At 38.8% G+C, this 25435-nt stretch overlaps 1 long non-coding RNA gene across 1 annotated transcript; it reads left to right on the top strand.

Moving 5' to 3' along the window:
- Positions 1–214: 214 nt before the first annotated feature.
- LOC111925640 (uncharacterized) lies at positions 215–24975 on the top strand. The gene is made up of 5 exons (XR_002862356.2): positions 215–344; positions 14490–14581; positions 19456–19560; positions 23269–23334; positions 24849–24975. It is a non-coding gene; the product is annotated as an uncharacterized LOC111925640 (long non-coding RNA).
- Positions 24976–25435: the final 460 nt, after the last annotated feature.

Below are 25435 nucleotides of genomic sequence, written 5' to 3'. Positions count from 1 at the left end.
TATTACGTTATGTATATACAGTCGCGTCAAAGGGTAAGTATGCTGAAGTACAGGCTTCAATTTGCAAGCTGTGGCTGGCTGCAGTCCCAGATTCAAGCCCCCAAAAGAGGCACCTACAGTGCCTTCACACAGAAGAGGTGGTTTCCTTAGTAACTGTGACCAGTGAAAGAAAATGTGCCTGACAGGAAAGCATATGCTGGGCTTCAGAGAAAGACAACCATCTCCCACAGCTGAAATATTCTCCCACTGTGGTCTAGGGAGTACGGGGTAGGGATACACCCGTAAATCTCTCGCTGTCCCTGATTCTCTCTCTCCCTGGGTATGGATATTTAGACACCAAACTGGTAAGCTCAAGACCCTTTCAATATATGAATCTTCTGCATGTTCCAATTATAAACATGGGTCCTTAGGAAGAAGCAGAAACAAAGGTGCCTCATTTATTCTCAGCTAGTTGTTCCTTTCTGGAGCCACTTGACAATTAAATGGAAGCCACTTGAATTAAGAAATTTGCAGCACTGCTCCCTCTTAAGCAAATGCAATCAATCTCTCTACAGCTCTTTAGTTAGAAGAAGTTAGTGTTTAATGCAAACTGCCTTTGTCTTCGCATTTTGTGCATAAATTTCTGGTTAATAGAAAAGGTTAAGTACCTTTCCACTAGAATTTAATTAAATCACTCTGCCTAACTCTTACAGTGTATCAATACTAAATTACTTTCTGTGTCCATTGTTTTGTATCTTGCTATTTATATTGAATAGCATCCAACCACCACTCTGATTCAAAAAAAGCTTCACCAAAGTAATGTTTAAATACATCTGACAGATAGACACAAAAGACAGAAAAGTAGAGGAAGCCGAGTCAAAAGCAGTCTTTGTGTTTATTTTTCATCCAACATCTAAGTCCATTCATACATTCTACAGATAGGAGTTTTATAGCAAAGAACAAACTTTAGGGAGTAAATGGGACTATTTATGGTCAGGATGAACAGGTCACTGTCAGATTTTGGTCCTGTAATTTGAAAGACTAGGAGAGAGGTGTTTCCTGGTTTGTTAGAAACCATATTCCTGACTATATCTGAGACATCAAGCTGTACTCTGGAAGATAAAGTACAGATATGTTATACAGTTCCAAGAATCTTTACACCTTTTCTTGATAATCAAATGAAAAAGATGAATTTGATGTAACTCCATGTACTGGCTTTGGCAAAGCAAGACCACTTTCCCAGAATGCTATGTTTCTTTGAAAAGCATTTTAAAGTATCTATAGTCATTTATATAGGCAATGAAATACTGTGCTTATTCCACTTAAAAATTTGGATGGTGCAAAACCAAATTATGCTGTGGATATACCACTGCAGGAAGCCATAAAAGTGAATGGCTAGAAATACATACATGTCCCATAATTATGCACAACTTGCAAGAGATGTGTCAGAACTGTACATGGAATAAGACTCAAACTTTTTTGTCTTCTGTGTCTACCTGTCAAAATACTACATGGAAGAAAGGTATATAAAAAGTGATAATTAAATGAGATTGTGATAATGATTTTGTATATTAAAGCAATAAACAGTAACGGTATGGAGCCATTCTTCTGGAGTAGTAGATTATATTTGGTCTAGAATCAGTGGTCAAATGGAGATAAGGCTAGAGCTGACAATGTAAATAGTAGCAAAAACTGCATGAGGTTAAGAAACTGATACTGCAAAAATAGAGAAGTCAAGTAGTATCACTGTGGTAATAGTAACAAAAAAAAATCTGAAACAATTAAGTTATTTTAAGATTTTAATAAATAAATTAATTAAGCAGTATGATTTAAAATAATCAGGCATCAAAAAATGGGCATGGATCCAGTGATCATGAACTGAACTCTCTGCCTTAAATAAATAATGAAAAAGATTAATTTTAGCTATAATTGAAATTACTTTATTGGGAAAACCACTGAGAAATTAGGGAGTCAAAAAGTTCAAGAATTTAAACTTCAGATTTCAAATAGAAAGTACAAACAATTTTCTAGAAGCTGCCTAAAAATATGAAAATTACTCAAGGAGGAGCTGAATACCTGCTCAAGGAGGATGAATAACTACCATGCAAAAAGCAGACAAAAATACAGGGAAATCGCAAATAATAATATTTTCTTCTAGAGATCAAAAATAAAGGAGAAAAGTATGATTCAGTAGAAGTTAGGCTGAACTAAACTACACTAAGAATATTAAAAGCAATTACAAAATGTCCATAATTTACATGAATTAAGGAGGTGGAAGGGGAGACAGGCCATTATGCAGTGACAATGAACATAAAGACAATATATGAATGACTGTAAGTGAACATTTTACCTCAGCTTTTAAACAAGAGCAGTTCTGAACCTGGGGCACAAATAAAATAGTTTATAGGAATGTATGTCTCATCATGGGAATTATCAGAGCTGATGCTGAAACAATGCTCAGAAGTTCTGTCTGCTAAGATTGAGACAGATGGATATGAAAATAACATTTCTAAAATTCTTTAAAGAACAGTTACATATTCCTGGAAATTTTGGGGAAATCAGTATTTTAATGACGCATTTAATGGGGAAGGGAAAGCATAAGATACAAGTTAAGCATAATCATCCTATATGTTTGTAAGACCCACTCAAGGTATTATATATAATAAATGTACAACCTCAAGGCAACTAAAATAGCTTCCCTAGCATGTAAGGTTTAAAGAAAATTTTGAAGAAAACTAGTATTTTTTGGCTTATGATGAAGCAAGCTAATCTAATAAATCTTTAGATAAAAGAAAGTATTTCATTTGAACTTCATAAAGTTTTCTAACACTTCAGGGGGAGAGAACCATGTTGTAACCCTGGATAATGAGACAAATAAGATTTATAAGGTAGACAGAGACCTGGGAGAAGGGAGAAGCCACAGCAGTTGCTTCTGAAGGAAACTTATTAGAACTAAGTTTACCAATAAACACAGTAAGTTTTTACAGGACAAAGGTGCTTAAAGGTCAATGTAGGCAGCAAAGGTGGTAAAATGTCTTTCTGAGTAGCTTTATCATACAGTTCAGTTCTGTTCAAAGAGATGTTTTTACAGTGCCACAACCCAAAATTCAGCAACAATTTTACTCTTCATCTGGATTCTAAAGTAAGAACTTGCTACTGTAATAAGTAGATGACAAAATGAAAAGAGTTTACTTTAGGAAGAGTGACAGAGGAAATAGGATGCACTTAATTATACCAAATGCCACATCACACTGTGGCTGTAGCAATTTGTCAGAGGGAGGTCAGCAGATAACAAGATTTCAAGAACATAAATTCAAGGATGGCTGTAATATGGACAAGAGAGAGGAAAATGTGACTTCAGCACCTTAGGACAACTTAGATAAGGTATTTCCCAGTAGATTTAGACAAATATTTATGTAAGTGTACTAGGCATTACTAAGACACTTCTGTGTTTTGTGCGCTTCTGATTGCTTATGTACCTGAACGTATATTTAGGTTATTCAGAAAAAAGGATACGTTTACAAGAGTGGATTAGCTATTTTGCAGGCCAGGCCTAAAGGACGAGAGGGGTTTGATTGGTCTCTATAGATGTACCAAGAGGTACAGAAGGAAGACAGAAGTTAAAAGACTATGTTGACACAAAATAAATGATTGTAAACTGACTGGGAATTATATATGTCTAGATAGCAAAGCAACCAAGCTGTATAACAGTTTCCTCATATGATTGAAGTAGGTGGAAAGGGCAAGAAAGACAATAAATATCTTTTAAAGTAATGTTTAATCACATTATGGGAACAATATCAGAGCAAGTGACAGGACCCTGAACTAAGGACTCTGCCCCTGTCTCTTTTCAGTTCTGTACTGTTAATCAGTAAATGCCTCTGATAAAAATTTGACATTTTATTTAAGACAGAACTTCAAGAAACAGCTACATAAAAAGAGGGTGCATGAAGAAAAGGTCTTCTGATACTTGAGGTATATTTTATTTCCTTGGGGCACACAGTGCTGTGGTGAGTTCATGCTGACAGGATAGCAGGTACCAAACAACACTGTTCTATCACACCCTTGCTCAGCTGGGCAGAGGAAAGAACTGATAAAAAACAGGTCTTGGGTCAAGATAAGGACATGGAGGGATCACTCACCGGTTGCCATCAGGGGCAAAACAATCTCAATATTCAGAAATTAGTTTAATTTATTACCAATCAAATCAGAGTATGATAATGAGAAAGAAAAAGAAGTCTCAAAAGCACTTTCCCCTCACCCCTCCCTCCTTCCTGGTCTCAATTTCACTCCTGAGTTCTTTTACCCACAGCAACACAGGGAGACAGGAAATAGGGGTTGCAGTGAGTTCATCACATGTTATCTCTGCTGCTCCTTTCTCCTCTAGAGGAGGTCTCTTCACACACTTTCCCTGCTTCAGCATCATCTCCTAGAGGAGACAGTTCTCCATTAATTTCTCCAAAGCAGGGTCTTTCCATGGGCTGCAGTTCTTCATGAAGTATTCCAGCATAGAGTCCATTCCACAGGATGCAGTCCTTCAGGAACAGGCTGTTCCACTGTGGGTCCCCCATGGGATCACAAATCTTACCAGCAAACCTGTTACAGCATGGGCTCCTTTCTACACAGGTCCTTCCAGGGGCCTTCTCCCACATGAGCTTCCCATGGGGCAAACACCTCATTTTAGCACATCCACCTGCTCCAGTGTGGGCCCCTCCAGGGGCTGCAGGTGGATCTCTGCTCCCCCATGGACCTCCACGGGCTGCAGGGGCACAGCTGTCTCACTCACCATGGTCTGCACCACGGGCTGCAGGGGAATCTCTGCTGCAGTGACTGGAGCATCTCCTCCCCTCCTTCTCCACTGACCTTGGTGTCTGCAGGGCTGCTCCCCTCACATATTCTCAGTCCTTTCCCCAGCTACAGCTGCTGTTGCACAGCTTTTCCCCCCCCTTCATAAATATGTTATCCCAGATGGGCTCGACCATGGCCAGCTCTGTGTCCGTCTTGGAGTCAGATGGCATTGGCTCTGTTGGACATGGAAAAGCCTCTAGCAGGTTCTCACACAAGTCACTCCCTTGTGTGTAGCACCCCCTTCCACCACCACCAAAACCCTGCCATACAAACCCAATAAAAGTACTCCCTGAAAAAGAGTGACTTTTACAAGCTCACTCATTAATTCCCTCATAAAACTCACAGACCTACCTGATGATAAACTGGATTTCATTTAACATCACTGGAAATGGAGCATACATAATTTGTATCTTAATAAGCACAGAAAATGAAGATTTTCAGTTTACCCTAATGGAAGGGAATTCATATTAATTAAGTGGAATATCTACTAGGAACAATGTGTTGAACTTGCTTTTTCCTACATAGCAGACCAGCACATAATCTTTGTACTACACTGAGCCAAATAATGTATAAATTACTAAGGCACAAGTTCAAAAACATTCCTTGATAAAATTAAGAGATAGCTGTTCCAAGTGGAAATTAATGATGCTCATTTTAACATATGTTTTAGTTGTGCTGATTTTAACATTTGTTTTCAGTTTCCAGATACATATTTCTTTTCTAGCTTTCAGAGCTGAATTTCCAAGCTTAGTCCTAGTCCAACTTTTTTAACCTAATCTAAACTTTCACATCCTCTTGTGACTGATTGTGCTCTTTGGGACACTACATGTAACATTTAAGTTCTTTCTGTGGTTTTCTCTAAGATCAACTGGACATCAGTAAAATGTGGACACTAAAACTGGAGTTTGTAGTTTGGTATGTCTCTGAGCAACACTGTCTACAGAAGTTAGTCTTCTGGCTATTAATTCCCTGTATATACCTCCCATGATCATACTATTTCACAGTGGGACCTGCTTCCTGCTACCATCCTCAGAGCACAGCCATTGGGACACTTTTCTTCATTGATGCAGGGTGCATGTCTTACTTCTTCTCACCTTCGTGGGACTACAGATACCACTGCAAGGTCTTCCACAGTGCTCTGCTGAATCACCTTCATGAGCACTGCACACCTCACACCCAACTGTTCTACCTATCCTTCAGACTTACACTGTCAATCTGCACTTCACAAAAAAAATCAGAGTATTTCATGCAGAATTAAATGTAGTTGGTAAGGAAGGCAATCAGATCTACAGTCTCTTCTGGCATTTACAGTTTAAAAGGCAGGGTAAAACATACATCTGTGTAACAAATATCCCATTTAGAAACCTTAATGTTATGGATTATTCTCCCCCAACTGAATATGCAGAGGAAAGGCATAACAGTCATCATTTACTGCTTTAGTCTTCCAGTAATCTGGCACTGGTCTGCTTTAAATACTTTCCTGAAAGTACTTGTCAGCTTTTTCATCTAATGAAGATTTCAGGCTATAAATTTTATATAGGTGGTATGTATCCATATGACTCTCATTTCTAGTCCACAGTGAACTTGAGTCACTTTCTAAAGCTTTTTTCATTTGTTTTGGTCTACTTTCAGAAAAGAAATAGAGTGCAAAATGAACCTTAAACTAAAATTTCTCTGCTAAGGTGTGCTGGTTTTGGTTGGGGTAGAGTTAATTTTTTTCACAGTGGCTAGTACAAGGCTATGTTTTGGATTTGGATACTCAACACAGGGTTGGTAATACAGAGATGTTTTTGTTTTTGCTGAGTTGACACAGACCCAAGACCTTTTCTGCTTCTTGTACATCCACACTGGCAAGGAATTTGGGGGTGATTGGGAGGTTGGGAGGAGACAAAGCCAGGACAGGTGACCTAAACTGACCAAAGGGATACTCCAGACCATATGCCATCATACTCAGTATGTAAAATGAGGAGGAAGAAAGGAGGAAGGGGGATATTTGGAGTGATCGTGTTTGTCTTCCCAAATAACCATTATGTGTGACGGGACTCTGCTCCCCTGGAGAATAGTTGAACACCTGCTTGCCTATGGGAAAGCAGTGAATTATTTCCCTGATTTGCTTTGCTTGTATGCATCACTTTTGCTTTCCCTATTAAAACTGTCTTTTTCTCAACCCCTTCGATTTTCTGCCTTTTACCCTTCTGATTCTCTCCCTGATCCTGCTGCTGGTTAGAGTGATGAAGCTGCTGCATGGGGCTTTGTTGCTGGCTGGAATTAAACCACAACATAAGGGTATTTCTGTATTCTTCTTAATCTGACAGGGCAAGTTCCTGAGACTCAGTTAATTACAAGTTCAGCAAACACAGGTTTGACATAAACTATCCTGTTAGGCAAAAAGTACAGTTCTGGTCACCTACATTTTCACCAATGCATGTCACAGAATCACAGAATACTTAGGTTTGAAAGGGACCTTCAGAGATCATCTAGTCCATCCCTTCTGCTAAAGCAGGTTCACCAACAGCAAGTTTCACAGGATCGCATCCAGATAAGTTTTGACTGTCTCCAGAAACAGATTCCAACACCTCTCTGGACAGCCTGTTGCAATGCTCTGTCACCCTCACAGCAAAATAGTATTTCCTCATATTCAGATGGAACTTCCTCTATTTCAATTTGTGCTCCTTACCCCTTGTCCTGTCCCTGGGCACCACTGAAAATAGTTTTACCCCACCCTCTTGACAGCCTCCTTGAAAGTATTTGTATGCATTGATACGGTCCCCTCTCAGTCCTCTCTTATGTGGGCAGGTCAATCCCCATCCTGCATTGGTGCATGGGGTTATTCCTCCCCAGGTGCAGAACCTGCCTTTCTTGAACTTCATTATGTTCCTCTCCACCCAATTCTGCCACCTGTCCAGGTCTAACTGAATGGCAGCACAGCCTTCTGGTGTATCAACCACTTTGTCCTAGTTTACAATCATCAGTAAGTTCACTAAACATAAACTCTGCTCCTTCATCCATGTCACTGATGAATTAGGTTGAAGAATGGACCCGCTTTCAACTCCAGTGAACACCACTAGCTGCAGGCCTCCAGCTACACCCTGGGCTGCTGATTCTGACCCTCTGGGACCTGCCATTTAGCCAGTGCTCAATTCACCTCGCTGTCCACTTATCTGACACCCACTCCAGGAGCTTAATTATGAGGATGTTGTGGAAGACAGTGTCAAAAGCCTTGCTGAGTTCAAGGTCAACTGCTATCTTTTCATCTACCCAGCCATTCCATCATAGGAGACTATCAGGCTGGTCAGTCATGATTTTCCCTTGATTAATCAATGTTGGCAACTCCTGGTGATCTTTTCCTCCACGTGCTTATTGATAACATCCAGGATGAATCATGCCATCACCTTTTCAGGGTCTGAGGGGAGGCTAACTGGCCTGAGTCCCCTTTATTCTCCTTTCTGAAGGCTGAAGTGACTCTGGCTTTCCTCCAGTCTTCAGGCAACTCTCCTGTTCTCCATGACCTTTCAAAGGAGAGTGTCTCAGCAATAATATCTACCAGATCCCCCAACACTCATTGTGGGTGTCAATTTTGCCTAAATTATCTCTAACCCATGCTCTTCTAATACAGAAAAATCCTGTATTTTATAGCATATATGTGACATTGGAGGTATGTGTGCCAACAGTCACTGTGAAGTATAAGGCCATCAAAAGTAATGGCCAGACATTTGAAAGTGTGTATGAATTGATGTAGGACAACAGCATTATGATATTCATGCTGAATAACATTTAGAAAGATGTCATAACCCCTTGAGGGTGGCCTTAAACTTTTAACTAGAATGAATAACAATTGGATCTTCTAGAATGACTTCTCAGGTGTCAGGGAAACCTATGTCACAAGACAGTTATGTTAGAAAGTCTCTTATGTTCTGATGTAACCAACCAGTTAAACTATTAAAACCATCTGTGAGATGCAATTTTAATCAACAAAGTGTAAGTAATTTATAATGAAAATTAAAAAATTAAATTTCAATCTATTCTTGTAGGATATCCAGTGGCATAGGATACAAATCTTTCACATAGAACAGTGGTATTTTAAAAATCATTTTCAGCTTTGTTTTCAGCCACCTGTTGACACAATTTTTAGCTGCCTGAATGAAGATACTCCTTCCATATACAAATGAACTTTGTAAAAGAGAATAGGCAAGGTGATTCAAGATGATAAAAAATATCAAAAGACAGTACACTTTCTGAGATCAAGGTTCGATCTCAGAAAGGAGAGCCTGTCAAGGATAGAGCCAAAGATAAAGGAATCCACAAAAGCTTATACTGTCATAAATTCAGGGGAAAAAATTGTAGATTGCAGATTATCAGTGACAATAGAACTATTTTCTTCATAGTGCTTTAAAAAAAAAATCTTAAACTGAAAGAAGTTAAAGAAGATGTGAGCAGCGGAAGTTAAATTTATGTGTGGAAAAATGAGACATGAACATTGGAGTAATATGAATCCACTAACATTTTATTTACTTTGACTTGCATTGGAAACTTGGTCTTCCAAAATAGTGAAATGACCTTTCTCTGTTCACCCTAGCATGGAAAGGCATCAAATTCTGTAATTAACTTCTAACAAGATTTGAGTTTCATATGATCAGTACCACTTGTATTACTGCAAATTAAATAAAAATATTAGCTTGCATCCCAGGGAATCATGAGGAGGTACATATCCTGTGTCCTACAGGATATCAACTCCTGAAATTTCATTCCTCTTCACCAAGTCAAATGCAGTGAGGTTTGTCAGGTCTTCTACTTTGAGTTGGATGTTGCCTGTGATGCTAGAAGATCTGGCAATGGAGGGTGGAATTTCAAAGGCTGCGGATTCTCTTGAAAAGCTGAATGAATTTGGATTGTTCAGCCTGGAAGAGAAGACTTCAGAATGACCTAAATGTGGTCTTCCAATACCTGAAGGGAACCTACAAGAAAGATGGAAAGAAATTTTTACAAGGGCATGTACAAATCATGCCCTTACATGACAAATAGCGAGGGTTTAGATTAGATATTAGGAAGAAATTCTTTACTTTGAGAGTGGTGAGGCACAGGAACAAGGTTGTCCAGAGAAGTTGTGCCTGTCCAGTCCCTGTATTTGTTCAAGGCCAGGTTGGAGCAGGTTCTGGTCTAGCAGAATGTGTCCCTGCCCCTGACAGGGGAGTTGGAACAAAGCGATCTTTAAGGTCTCTTCCAAGCCATTCTATGATTCTATGATTTTTGCTATTTAATAGGATGCAAAATACAAGCCCTTAGCCCCAAAATACAACTTGCTGAATTTCCTTGATAATCTCTTTTTTTTGTTGTTGTTTTTTTTGGGGGGGTTTGTTTTGTTTTGTTTTGTTTTTTGTTTTTTGTGAAATGCTATATGTATCAGCTTTTCCTTGAGATATAAGCATCTAAATCCATCTATACAAGCAAATCTACACCCTTGGAGTATCTTCACTGCAATCCTATCTACACATAGACTTTTGAATATCCAAACAACATTTCCCTTGATCCCCTCAGCATAACAATACAGAGGCAATTATCTACAATTAATGGACTGACCACAAGATGAAGACATAAACAGGTACATCATTGACTATAACTGCATATTGCCTGGGCCGATGCAAAAACAAATTTATACTTTCAAACACAAGTCCTCACAGGAAAGGTTAGGACTTACAGCTCAAAGATCCATCCCTCCTTCTCATTTACATATATAATTACCTCAATCCCTTATCCATCCTTGAGTATAATCATGTTTATTGTGCTTATCATGTTCCTGTACTTGTCGCTGAAAAAATAATGAGATTAAGAAGCCCTTCTCCAAAGATGAAATCATGTCTTGTTTCATCATAAAATGCACACTGTATCTGTGGTGTATTCAATCAATACAGATCATCTAAAAGCAGGAAGCAGGAACAAACTAAAAATTTTGTTCCGAAAAATGATCATAAAACATCATTTGGGCTGTAGCCAGTCTGACATAAGGACTCCTCCCCTACATTTGTGGGTTTTTTGGCATAAAGAATTTCTGTTGTTCTTTCTATTCAGGGATGACCTTCAAAGGGACAGCTGCTGATATATCCAGTCATGATACCTTTGCATCAACTACACACAGAAGAGCTAATTTAAGATTCATACGGCATTTGTAAAAGCCTTTAATTTGGTCCTTATCATCCCCTTCATATATATTTGACTTTACTTGCTTCACCACTCTCCCACATTTAGAAACTGCGTTCTTGTCTGAATAAATAAGTCTGCTAAGAGCATCTATTAAGTACTGGTATCCCCAGGGTCTGAAGCACATTTTTTTCCCTTCCATTTTTTGCTTGGTGAATCTGAGCTATAAAGCATATATCGGAGAGGAGAAGGGTTGCCTTAGTAACGAGGCAGACCCAATCAGCTGCACAGGCTCCCTTGAGACAATCTAATTTGTGCAGCAGAAAGGGGCTAGGACAGGTGGCTAAATTAATGTGCCAGACAGCTTAAAATATTACACACACACACACACACGCACACGAATGCATACACAAAATCTCTCTGTGTACTTATACGGAAATGCAATTATCTTCCACATTTTGCAAAATAAACAGCATCTGGGTAGCTCAGCCCCGCGAAACCCCCGAAGTAGCGGAGATGCAGCGGAGGAGGCGAGGTAGGGTGGGAGGGAGCAGCGCTCCTTCCCCGCAGTCCTGCCGGATCTGCAGCCGCCCCAGGGAGGGGGAAAGGACTCCTCCCAGCAAGCACAGGCTGGAACAGGGATGTGCCCTCTCCTCTTTACTGGGGCTTATGACCTCCCTCTTGGTGATAGCGTGATCTGTTTTGTTGCTCTCCTGATTCCACATGGTGCTGGAGCTCTCTCCTCCTGACACTTTCTGTACCATTTCACAAGGCTTTCTCTCTCCACGCCCTCGACTCTAATTTAAAGTGAACTTCCACCCTTTCCCCACAGTTTTCAAATACAACAGATTTGAAAATGTTTCATATTCTCATCAGACCCTGCTGTGTGAGGATTCAGCCACAGCACAAGAATTTGGATCAGTTTGGCTGCACATCACATGCCAGCTTCTACCTCTTACAAACACAATCCCAAATAATTTCTTTTTGCAACATCTCCAGATTGAATTTAGCCATGCACAGAGAAAACCAGGAATTCTGAGCCCACTCTTTGACATCTGCAGTACACATGAAAGCAGCAAATGCTCAGGAGTGTCTGGCAGCAGATTTGGTTTCAGAAACACTGTATTATTATAGTGAAGGACCACTCCTAATTTCTTTATAATGGCAATAATGTATTCCTGTATAGCGAATGATGAGACATCTGACAAAAAATTACTAGTAGAGATATAGTTATTGTACTGTTTGTCTACTACAGAGACTCAGCCAGAAATGCTGTAGGTACTGCCCCCTCACACCAGGCACGTGTATATACCTACGTGACACTGTAAGCTCAATTCAGTCAGGACTTTTCTCCTACTTCTGGCCTTCATCTTGAGCAGATGACATTTTTTGCTGGCACATAACAGAGCATTTTAATCTCAGGCTATGTCATTCCTTTACACAGTGAGGCACTTCTCATCCACCTAAATCAGACTAAAATTGAAGAGCTCTGAATGCAGAGATGAAGCAGCCTATAAGGAAAACTGAGGTGTGAGATAAAATGATATGTTCAAGCTCCATGGGGGAAAAAACATCAGAGTGAAAATACTGACATATGAACCATAATAGATAAAGCTATAAAAGGCTTGAAAGTGTCACTGGATTTGTTTTCTTTTTCTGAGTATGTTTGGTGTCTAGAGATTGTCCCTTACAAGATTTATATACTTTCCCCTCCTCCCCACCATGAATTGCAACAACTATAAGAATAGCTGTTTATGCTGCACTTAGCTCCACAAGCTATCTCAGCGAGGTGTGGAGAGTTACATAAGATTTGGCTAGAAATCAGAAACCAGACTGTGTGACAGTCATGTAATGAAATGGAAATCCCAAGTGAAACCAGGACCAATTTTTGTCTGTTATTTTCCAGTGTCTACCAAAGTCAAGATATTGGATAGATCCAAGTCTAAAGGATACATCCAGTAACATAGAAAACTCATCCTGGAGCAAGGATCTCCTGAAGCTCAGATTAATGCCCTTGTTACTGCCTCTTACGTGTTGCTGATACACACACTTTCATCCTTTTTCACTCTTAACAAGAAAGAGTCATGGAGACCTTTCCTGGAAGGATCATTAGTTAACTTGCTAAAACACCATAGGTTGATAGGAAGTTCTTCCAAAATACAGATTCTAGGAGTTACCCTCACTACAGTTTTTGGAAAAGGTGTTAATGAGGTACTCAATTGTGTCTAAAAGACCTGGTAGTTAAGTATTTTTCTAGCAATGTTGTGCAAAATCTGAGACCTTGATGACTCAAAAAGCATCTTCCAAAGACATAGGCAAAATCTTTTTGAAATAAATGTCAGGTGCACATCACAATGTAAGAGCAGGCATGTAAGAAAAACAAGTACAAGTCAAAGACAAGAAAAAAATCTGGTACCTAATGAAAATGGTGGTCAATTTGTAAATGATGCATTTACAAAGAAAAACTCAATATCAATTATGTAAAATAGGTATAATTAAAATATACATATCCAGACGTCCTCAAAACCTGTGACTACACTACCAACCTTTAGCACCAAACTCCATGTGATCAGCCTACACTACAATCTGGGGGTTTATTTAGTAGTGTCCCATCCCTCACTAACTTTTAGAGCACCAACACATACAAAAGGCATTATGAGGAGGTTCTGCTCTATCTCCAGATGAATATCTACCAATTAGCAAAAGAAGGTGCATCACACCATATTCATACAAAGAGCAAAAATATCACTGTTTAAATTACAGATTTCTCTTTCAAGGATGAACATCCAAGTAAATAGAGCCTCTGGAGAGATTTGTGTCACCTAATCTAGACCTTTACATTTGAGCTCACCAATAACTCTCCTTCTATTGTAGTCAGTGACAAAAAAGAAGAACTTATTAGGCATAACTCATTTAATTATAGGTAGATTGCTGAAGTTCAGATGAAACATTAATAGATCCTAGAAATACTCTTTTTTCTGCATTGACTGAAAAAAATATAGGTAACTTCTTAAGACAGAAAGAGCTATTCTGTAAATATTTAATATTTGTTGAAACCAAATTCTATCTCTTATGTCTCTGTTTGATCTCTCAGGGAAGAGAATCTTAGGATCTACCCTGACCAAACAGTTTCTAGCTGGCATTGGATTAACATAAGTTTCAGAGATGCTTCCCTCCCCCATCCTACATCTGGCATCTGAGAATTTGACCAAGCATAATTTAAATACATGCTGTGCAAGAGGGGAGGGAAGTAGAAAACATTTCCGAGTAAAAACAAAACACATCAGTTTTGCAATGAGTGTCTCTGCATTTATCATTTTCTGTAAAGCTGCTCAGAGAGATCAGACTCCTAACAGAGTCAAGACAAGCTCAGTTGACTGAATTTATGCAGTGATAGGGAAAAATAAGAACTACTCAGTTGGAAAACAGAAATCTGGAGTATTACATGAGAACTACCTTTCTATCATTATGAAGAAAATTGTCACCATAAAGAAATACATTACGGTCATTTCTGTCTCTTCTGACAGCGCTGATTTAGAGCCCCCGGCTGAGAAGGCTGCTGTGAAGAACAAGTAACTGGTGAGCACGGCAGGAGCCCTCTACTCTAATGCTGCTCAAAGTAATTAATGCTTCTTTTCTGTTGTCCTTATCATTGCCACTTATGTGTGTTTTCCTTGGCAGGTGCACAAAGACTGGGTTCCTTTGGCCTTGCAAAAGTGAAAGACAAGGTCTCCTGACTGTTCATATGTTTGCAGATAATATTCAGGGTGAGACAGTAGCTAGATTTGAGCCACCCAATCTTCTGAAGAGGCTTTATGAGGTCTTGTGCTAGCAAGGGTGGACAATGGAACCAAACCCCTGCGTCTATTACATTCCTGATGGCACTAGTCACTGTATTAAGGTTGCAAAATGTTTTCCATGTTACATCCATGCTTCCAAATGGCCAATTTGTGGGAACATGACTATTAAGAAAATGCAATTTTAGTACACAAGGTAGTCTCTGACTTACGTAAAATAAGTTGTGTACTTAAAATGCTAGCATAAAGATTCTTTAAGAATATATGATTAGTTAGCAGGTAAGTACAAAATGGAACTGTGTTGTTTAAACCAGGTTCTTACCTAATCCTCTGATGAAATCAAGCTCTCAAATGGCATTAGAAATCAGAGTGATACAATCAAATGAAATTTGCTCTGCTGCTGGTTTCAAGGTAGATAGAAACAAGTATATCAGAGTACTAGTGCTGATATGTAAATAACTCTCCCTGAGATTATATGATCTATTAAGCTTGAAAAATAAACATAAGTGGACAGAGGTAATTAAACTTTCCTCTTAAAACAATAACAGACCCAAATTGCTATATTTTCTTTAATCCAAATAAACTGGCCAAAATCTGAAAAATATGCAGAAAAAGAGTAAAGTCCCAATAATTCTGTCCCATACTGGGGTAAGTGGGAAGAAAAATGAGATGGACAAATGGGTACAAAATCCAAAAGAGGAAGGAATGGGAAGGATCGTAAATACAAGCTATCACTGCCTCATTAAATCCCACTTTATTAATGCTGAAATTTATTCAAGGGAAAAACCACCCTAACCAAAGAGGTAGTCACTGTTTAGATATCCATGACAAGCCAATCCCACACATTAGAGCGCCACTTCTGACACATTCAAATAAGACCATTCTTGAGTCAAGTCAGAATTTTGCTGCAGCTAACCTCTTTTTATTTCCTTTTTTTCACCAAGAGGTGATTTTCTGGTCAGTCACCACTAGTTTGGTCTGTGAGTTTGGTCTCGGTATCTGAAATTCAGCTATGTCAGACCTCACAGTGCATCGCTGTACTGAGTTCAGATAAACTACCCACTCAATCTTGTCAATACTAACTGCAGTGACAGCCCAGTAATCTTAATGAAAAGCCACATAATTATTGTGGGAGCACACCCCAATAGAGAGAGAAATGCCATCCAGAGGACAGGAGGTGTAATCCATCAGTGTTTCCCCCTTTCCATCTCAAAAGCTGAAATTAGATCCCTTTTAATCTCTTCAATTTATATTCATATAGTAAGAGATGGGAATAAAAAACAATTCACCTTCTGGACTCTGAAAACATTGCCACTTCTTTCTGGCAAATGAGAAAAGGAGCTTGTTGCTTCCTTCCTGCTTAAGGTTTCTCTTTATAAGGTAAAATATTCCACCGTTTCCAATAACACGGAGTTGCAGCTATATCATTCTCTTTTTTAAAAGTTTTATTTCATATACATCTTACCCAAACACAGTTTCTACTCTGATGTTTACTAAATAGAAACAAAGTGTAGACAGTTGCTATTTTTGCTTGCTGTGTAGGACAGATTGACTTTATGCCTTTTGAAGGGTGCTAGAAGCATTTGTGCAAGATGACATTATAATGCTATTTACCATCAAATGCTCACTGCAATCCTGGTCAAATACAAAACACTACACTCAAATATCAGAATATGGAGACCACTCATGGATAGAAAAATCAGTGGAGCAGGCAATATACAAAACAGAAGTTCCTGAGAACCGAAAATCTGTGTTCACACAATGTATACAGCTGGCAGAAAGAGGAAGAACAAGTAAAGGGAAAGAGAGAAAGACTTCTGGCCCAAGTGGTAATGATGGAGTCAAGTATGTGTTCATCAGTAATCAGTGACTGTAGCATGACAGGTGATGTAAGTCAATGTGTTATGAACAGAAAACACAAAATCTTAAGGACATTGAATAGTGAATATTTTTGTTTCCAAATCATTGTGATTTAAAAGATTTTACATCTTTAGTGCCCTAAAAATGTCTCTTAAAATAATTAAACCCAGCACTGGATGAGATAATTACTCCAGTCACTGGCTGCAAGATTTGATTGATGCTGTGAGCCTGACAAACGACAAATGTGTCACAAGTCATAATTTTGAAAGTTGGTGGGTGTATTTTTTTGAATCTTTAATGTTCTTAACCAAAGCATGGTCACAGCTCAACACCACAGCGTTCTGCTTAAATTTATGTGCTTTTCAGTCTTACTACATTTTTGGAGGGCAACCAGATTTGAAAGATCTGCCCTTATTTAGGCACACTGAGAATTACTAGGCTTCACAGCCCCCAAATCACCTCACTTTATGCAAGCAAAGTGCAAGTAGGAGGGAGTCCTGGAGCTCAAATTTCAGCCTTTCCAGTCTTGGGTTTGAGTGTGTATAATAGTGTCATTTAGCTGTTGATCCTTCCCAAAAAGATGAGCTGGAAAAATACACAATCAAAACAGAGAAGGTGAAACTGTATCTTCAAGTCTGATGTTAGCAGAAATGGGTTATTCTCCAAAACACAAAAAAAATTGTTATTATGTCTAATACATAGAACATCTTTACATTTAATAAGACCATTTATAAATACATTTAATTTAATTGTTAGATTAAGGAAGGATCATATGCCATTATTACATTAGCAATTTTTATGTGGGTATTTTTATGTTATCTTCTCAGAAGACTCAATTAAAAGGAAAAAAAATACTGAATTGGGTCCAGTATTTTTCTGTGTACTTTTTTATTGGTACTCCCACTTTTCAGGGACTGAAATATTATAGTTTATGAATTAAACATTTTTATGAAAGACTTCTGCCTGTTATAGCAGGACTGTATTACAAAAGCTACAGAGTATACCACCACACCTTGAATAGGCCTCCTAATGGAGGCCCTGGACCATTCCCCGATGAAGATAAGATAAAGTAACAACTCAGGTATGGGGACATTCACAAAACACAAGCCTAATCCCTTCGGGGAGGGCTGCCAGGCTCTAACAGGACCTCACACAAAAGGGTGGGAGAAGGGCTTTGGGTGTGTGTTGGAAAGCCTCTGGTAAAAGAAACAGTGAACGCCCATTCTTTGAAGCATTGGAGCCCAGCTGAGGCACCCTTCACTTGGGGAAAGCTTATCCACAGCACAAGGGGATGACAAGGCCCATCAGACTCTCCCTCAAAGGGGTTTCCAGATCCTGCACCAGAGCACTGCAGCATGATGCAAAGACCCTCAGGGTTGCCAGAGGCAGTGTCAAACTGGCCCCCTGCAAGGAAGACACATGGGCATTTCCACCTGGCCCAATTGCGTATTAATCCATGGAATTCTATGCTCTTTGGCATGGCACACCCACAGCGGGGACCCTAACCAGCACGAAGACCAGATGCAGGGCCTTCATTCCTCACCCTGTAGAGCCTTCCTTCCTTCCTTCCTTCCTTCCTTCCTTCCTTCCTTCCTTCCTTCCTTCCTTCCTTCCTTCCTTCCTTCCTTCCTTCCTTCCTTCCTTCCTTCCTTCCTTCCTTCCTTCCTTCCTTCCTTCCTTCCTTCCTTCCTTCCTTCCTGCCTTCCTGCCTTCCTGCCTTCCTGCCTTCCTGCCTTCCTGCCTTCCTGCCTGCCTGCCTTCCTGCCTGCCTGCCTTCCTGCCTGCCTTCCTGCCTGCCTTCCTGCCTTCCTGCCTTCCTTCCTGCCTTCCTGCCTTCCTTCCTGCCTGCCTTCCTGCCTGCCTTCCTGCCTTCCTGCCTTCCTGCCTTCCTGCCTTCCTGCCTTCCTGCCTTCCTTCCTGCCTTCCTTCCTGCCTTCCTCCCTGCCTCCCTGCCTCCCTGCCTCCCTGCCTCCCTGCCTCCCTGCCTGCCTCCCTTCCTGCCTCCCTTCCTGCCTCCCTGCCTCCCTGCCTCCCTGCCTCCCTGCCTTCCCGCCTGCCTTCCCGCCTGCCTTCCTGCCTTCCTGCCTCCCGCACTCCCTCCCGCACTTCCGCACTTCCTTCCTTTCCCTCTGCCTCTTTTACGATTAAATAAAATACATCCATTTTTGGAACCAACATTTAACCTCATTTGGTTTTAATATCATTTTGGGATATATTTTGAACCTTCTAAGTTCCTTTCAGTTTATAGACAGACACTTAGTTTTCTTTGCCTTTCTAAGTTTAAACCAGATTGTAACAACAATTTTTTCTTACATTTCTTCATGTGCTGAAAATTAGTTCTTCTGAAGCACTAAATATACTCCTACCTAGTTGGATGGTTTAGGTATTTTTGTGATTTTTTTTCAGAGGGAAAAGGGATAATTAAAAAAATGAAAGCATATTCACAGTACAGTGTTGGAAGGAGTGAGTTAGTAAAATACACAGCATTTGATAAAATAGGAAACTTGTATTCCTCTCATGTCCCAATGAAAAGCACCTTACAAACTGACAAAAAAATATGAAGGCAGGAAATGAATGCTAGTAATTTCAGTAGTAAGACATTAGGCAATTTGTATACACAGAAGTGAAAAAAGATTTTAACCAAAATAGACAAGGCTAGATGTTTTATCTACAACATCATCACTACAAATAGCTGCTCATTAAGGTTGTCAAACAGCTACAAACATAATTGAACATCAATTTTATGATTTCAACCTCAGTAAAGACTTTGACACTGTTTTCCACAGCATTCTCCTGGAAAAACTGACTTCCTGTGGTTTGTTTGACTCTACTACAGGGTAAAAAACTGGTTGGATGGTTGGGCCAAGAGAGTGGTGGTGAATGGAATATCAGCAATAGTGTGGCCATCAGGACCGGGGCTGTTACCATCCCCTTGTACTCGGTGAGTACAAGCCTCATTGGTGAGGCTGCACATTGAATCTTGTGTTCAGTTCTGGGCTCCTTGCTGCAAAAAGGGGAACTGGAGTTCTTCCAAAGAAAGGCTGTGAATCTGGTGAAGGAAAAAATAAGTCTTAGGAGGAGCAGCAGCTTTTGTCCCTACCCCTGACCCACCCCAACCTCCCTAGATGCAAGTGCTTCCTAAACCTTGAAAAGCAGAATTTGGTTGGGTATCACTTGAGGTTTTGCTTACTGTGTGGCGGAGTTTATAATGAGAAGGAAAAGAGAGAGGCAAAGGTATATAAAGTGCATTTCAACTTCCTCAGTGATCAGAGGCAAAAGCTGGCCAGCAAAGGGAACTCTGGACAAGCCACAGTAGAGGGCTTGCCTTCAAGCCACCTACACAAACTGCAGCCACAAGGCAGATGTAGTTGAGACCTGAACAGAATTAACAAGCTTTACTCAATCTTAGACTTTACCGACTCTTGGAAATAATCACATCAGTGCAGAGCTAAAGCACGTGGACAACATGAACTGCAGCCATAGAGTATGGCGGTGTGAGTTAGACACTGTGTGTACTTTGTCACTGCCATGGAGGGAAGAAATGAGTCCCCAGTGACCCCAGACTGACAAGAAGACACCTCTGGACAGTAATGTGAATGTCATGAAATGATGTTACCAGATTTCTAATGAACAACCAGAAGTTAATCTCTGTCACTGGGACAGGGCAATGTAAATCGCTATAGATTGGCAGTATGAAAGTAGGAGGAAAATATTGCAGCCCTGGGAAGCTGGAGTGAAGAAGCTGCAATTAGTACTCACAGAGGTTCCCAGTAAACACTCTGAGTCCTCATATTCAAAGATGGGTGATGGCTGGCCTGAACAAAGGAAAAATTGTGCTGGAAAATCTCAAAAGGATATAAAACAGCTTCTCAGTTCATCATGTAATTTCTCCCATCCAATTGATGGCAATATTTTGACAATAATTGCATGTCTGTTTGACAACCATACACTGCCAGTCTCTTTAATGGACCTCTGTGTTTTCAAAATATCCCTAAATGACACAGTTTTTAATGAGCTACACAGCTGCAGGCTGGATACTAATTTACGATAGAAACAGTGCTATCACACTCTTCTTTCCTCTTGGTAGTGTTGTAACATGAGTTTGAGATAAGCACTTAAAAATAATGATCATTTCAAAATGTTTTCAACTGATATCAGGTTTTTTGTCCCATGAAATCCTGACTTCTACTTATTTTCAGTTTTGCTGATAAATGAGCAGAATTGCAGTTATGAATAAGGATTTTATTTTTCTTTTCAGATCTGATGTGCACCTTTACAGATAGCACAAATAAATGTGCATAAGACCAATGTTATTAAAGAGAAGATCTGTTTTTATTAAAGACATCACTTTCAAAGACACAGTTGTCTACCTCATCCTTATTTTGATACTTGTGGATACAAAACAATTTAATAAAATCCGTGAAAACCCTGAATGCTGTTTGTATTCAGATTACTAATAAGATAAAAATGGTTCTCATTATCTCAGTCATGTTAAGGCCTTATTCAAGGATAAGAGGCTGTAAAGTATTACTGCTCTTTTAGAACTTCCTTTGTCACATCCATTTCTTTCACTGCTGGAAAATTATGAAAGCAATTTTAGGAAACCAGAGGACAGAAAATGTTCATAAGTCTTCTCCAGCCATTTTGAGGAGGAATGATGACATACACATTCAAAGTACACAGCTCAAGTATTTTGAGGTTAGGACTATTGCCTCTTTTTAATTTATAAGAAAAAAAACAAACCCAAACTTCATTCTAGACACAGGATTTTTTCAGTGTATCACTAAAAATAAGCCTTTAATATGCAATGCTTATGACTCCACTACCATAAAAATTAAAATCTAGCTCATGATGCACAACAGCAACCATTTTAATTCTCATTACACATAGAACTCCAGAAGTTCTGGCACAGTTTTTCATGAAGCTGTATTTTAACACACACTTAAAAATAAACGTAACCCTTCTAACTCTGCAGCTATTAAACACTCCGCCAGGCATAGGAGACTGAATACCACATAACCAATTTTCACAATTCTCACAATTTCAGATATAATATATTCCAGTCTATCAAGCATTCTTATACTGAAGGGTTCTTGGTATCAGCCAGCAAGATTATCCTTGATCTGTGGGCAACTGGAAACTTCTCTAAAACTAAATGTCATGTTGGCTAACTGGGAGAAGTAATTAAACCTTCTTTGTAAAGAGGAGAGCTGGAACAAAAGAATCCATTGTTCAGTCATTGGACCACATGGGAAGGCCAGAATAAATGCTAATTAACCCAGAGAAAATAGATGCTTCCTTTGTTCACAGATTGATTGAGATGAATTTTGGAGCCTGACAAAACCAGAAAGTTTATGTTTTCCTCAGCTATATAGTGATCTGGATTAAGTGTTTTTCTCTCCTGCTCACAGCCCTGGGCCATTTCCATGCACTTGGAGGTTATTGCCCTCCAATCTCCTGCATAAATATTTTTCTGAATACTCTTTAGCTCAAATTCATTTCACTGAGATGGATTAAGGAGGTAGCAAATCAAATGTCTGGAGAATGCTTTGATGAAAAGCAAAGGGAAGTAATTAGTTAACTCAGGTTAGCAGCAACTAAGTAAATTTTATTTCATACAAGTACTGATGGAAAACCACAGGATTACCAGCAGCTGGGAAAAGCATGAGTTCCTGGGATCCTGGACAGGCTGCAAAACATTTTTGGACTTCTTAGCAAGGAAACTGTTCAAGAGAGCTAAAACTGAGAGCATTCCCTATGAAAAGAGAAAATAAATGAACATATCTCACTACCATTCTCAACTTCTCCTAAGAAAGTAGCTTAGCAAGGCCCTCCTCATTTCCCCTCAATTGCCTAAAAGCTCAACCTAAGAAGCAACAACAAAGTTAAACTTCAGCTAGAGAAGTTCTTATTTTGTTCTTGAGAAATATATTTTGGTTTCTGGAAGGGCATAACTGACATTCTTCTTCATGTGGGCTCACCTTTAAAAATACTTAGAAAATACCTGTACTTAAATATTTAGTACAATATTTGCCTAATATTTTCCAAAAAAAAGTGTGCTAAAAATATTCTACAAGCTTTTACTGATAACACAGAGATTAAACACCTTCTCTTAACTTGAATTATAATCGTCTCCAAAGTAAACATAGCAAATGTTAACAGACCACAATGGCTTGGAGCAGGAAGTGAAAAAATATCTACTAAGAATTGCAAAAGGAAGCACAATGGCACATAAATATATAGGGATTTTTTGTTTTGTTTTGTTTTTAGGATATTTATCACTGCCAGCTTACAAATCAATAGAAGGAGGAAGGAAAATAAGTAGATTTATATGGTATGGATTTCAAAGTGTACCTTTTAGAAGTAGACCTATATATTTTCTGTCATTGGAAGGGACTACAAAAGAAACAAAAAGAATATCAAAAGTTTGCCTAAAATCTGATTAATGAAAAAAGTGAAATTACTATAAATTTAAGAAATTCATTATTTATTTCACTTAATAGATCCACTTTTGCAAAATTTGAGCATTAAAACTTTTCAGGTTGTGCAACCCTTTAAAAAGTAGTTAAAGGTTCTGGAATTTGCTTATCACTAAAGTTGAGTGTTAAAGAGCTGAGATTGTAAATACTTACTATTTTATTACTGACAGATATGCTGAGCATTGTTTCAAAGCTGATAAAACAAGATCTGCTTCAACAGAAGAGGAATTTTATGTGTAAGTGGTGCACATTTGGAAAACATTTTTCACAGTTTCATTTGCCTCTCTTTTTCTTCAGTGAATGTTAATTTCCAAGATAAAGGCTTGTCACTTTCCAAAAAAAAAATTGGTGTGGATTTATGCTTGTCAATATTTTTAGCTTGTATTTCATCACAGAAATGTTGCTTCCTAGTTATTTTAACAGAGAATTTTTAGTTTAGCAGCAGCCTTTTATGAAACGTCTCATAATACCAGACATTACAGCACAGGCATTCAAATAAATATAAATGGAAATTCCTTTCAGTTAAACTGATACCACAATTTTAGCAATCATGCCTTCTCATTTGCCTCTGGGCTTGCCCTTTCCAGTCTAAAGATCTCTGTATTCCTATTTTTGAATTCCTCTACTCAAAATTAGCCTATGTCCTTTGAGCCTAAGAATATGGTAGCCTTTTAATCCAAATGTGACTATCTCAGCAGAGGCTGGAATGATTTATGGAAGGCCAGATCTCTTTCTTTCACAGAGGTCAATGTCAGAAATCTGATTGACCCTTAATAGAAGGTCAGTAGAAAAATGGCATAGAATTTGAAGTCCAAAGGGATTGTTTTCAAGCTATCTTGCCAAACTTTATTTCACCAGCAACTCCTCTGTAAAAGTGCACAGGCATGTGTAGATAGGTAGCAAATATTTTAAAATAATAATAGCAGAGTGGCCAGTTAAAAGACAGATACATATTTTAAATGGCACACCTGTTAAAAATATTTGCTTATTATCTCCAAGTTATCATTCAGAGGCATTCAAAGATCTAGTCCAACACTGTTAAATACATTGCCCTTATGAACTCCTTCATGTGGTGATTCCACAGTGACACGTAGACAACCCACTATAACTCACTCAAAAAGGAAAAGCTGAAATCAGAATAAACATGTAGCAGCCTTAAAAGATGCTTCAGGAATTCTTAAGACTGCAACCAGTAGTCACAAATCCTTTGTAAACCAGAGGCCACCTACAGGCAGTTAAATGACAAGCACACATTTGGGTGAGGATGGCTGTGGCCATTTTATCTTCCTTTTATTTAATATCAATGTGACTTCCAAAATCGCTTTGAATACAGAAACCCCACCAGTAACCATATATTTCAATATGTTGAAATAGCCTAGTTCAATGACCCTCCTCAGAAGATTATTTATAGATGCAAATCCCAATTAAATCTGGAGATACTGATAAGCACTCCATACCTAGCCCTTCATTGTGATGTTTTGGGAGAAAATCCAGCATGATTTTCCTCCATTTTACTGAGCTCAGTATTGGACTTCAGTTATCTTCTCTATCACTATTACCCAAATTAAAGATTCTTAATATTTCTGCATTGTGAAGTGAAAAAAAAAACCAACAAAAAAACTTTTTATATAAGGAAAGGTTGTTTTTTTCAAAGTTCACAAGAAAGTTCTGTAGTGTAAGATCAGCATGGTGCCATGGTTGCTTATGTCATCCTTGACTTGCCTCTTCCTTGCTTCCTTCCTTCTTTAAGGTTCAAATCAACTTAGAACTGGGAAAGAAGATAGAAATTGGAAGCAAGCCAATTTGTGGCTACAAACCAACAAAATCACCGATTTCAGCAACTAATTTTTTTTTGTTTGTTTTGTCTTGTACTTCAGTGGCTTTATTTAATTTTGTCAAAGATTTTACATATTTTTTGTATTCTCCAAAATAAAATTCATAATTTTCAATTTATGTGAAATAAAATGCTTTCAACCAAAGGAATTTTAGTACTTTGATTTTCCAAAAAAAAGCACTCCACAGGAAAAACACATTAGTCTAGGTAAAATAAGCAGCAATAACCAACTCCCACTTCAGTGAAAAGTAGAGAAGACAGCTGCTGTCTTCATTCTTGTACTTCCTATCCATCAAAAAACAATGATGCTAAACTAGAAAAACACATTTTCCCCATGAACCTGTTATACACAAGATGAGTTATTTGCCAGTATGCCCAATAGTATTTTTGTTTAATTGGCTGAACTTGGAAACTTAACTCTGTTCTGGGATTGCTGCTGCTTCCTCTAAAATTTCAATCTAAATTCAGATTCTCTGAAAAAAATACTTTCTTCTATGAGGCAA

Source organism: Cyanistes caeruleus, chromosome 1 (genome assembly GCF_971803275.1).
Source record: "Cyanistes caeruleus chromosome 1, bCyaCae1.hap1.1, whole genome shotgun sequence".
NCBI classification, from domain to species: domain Eukaryota; kingdom Metazoa; phylum Chordata; class Aves; order Passeriformes; family Paridae; genus Cyanistes; species Cyanistes caeruleus.
Note: the sequence above shows the minus strand (reverse complement) of the source record. Positions and strands in the feature narration are given on the sequence as shown.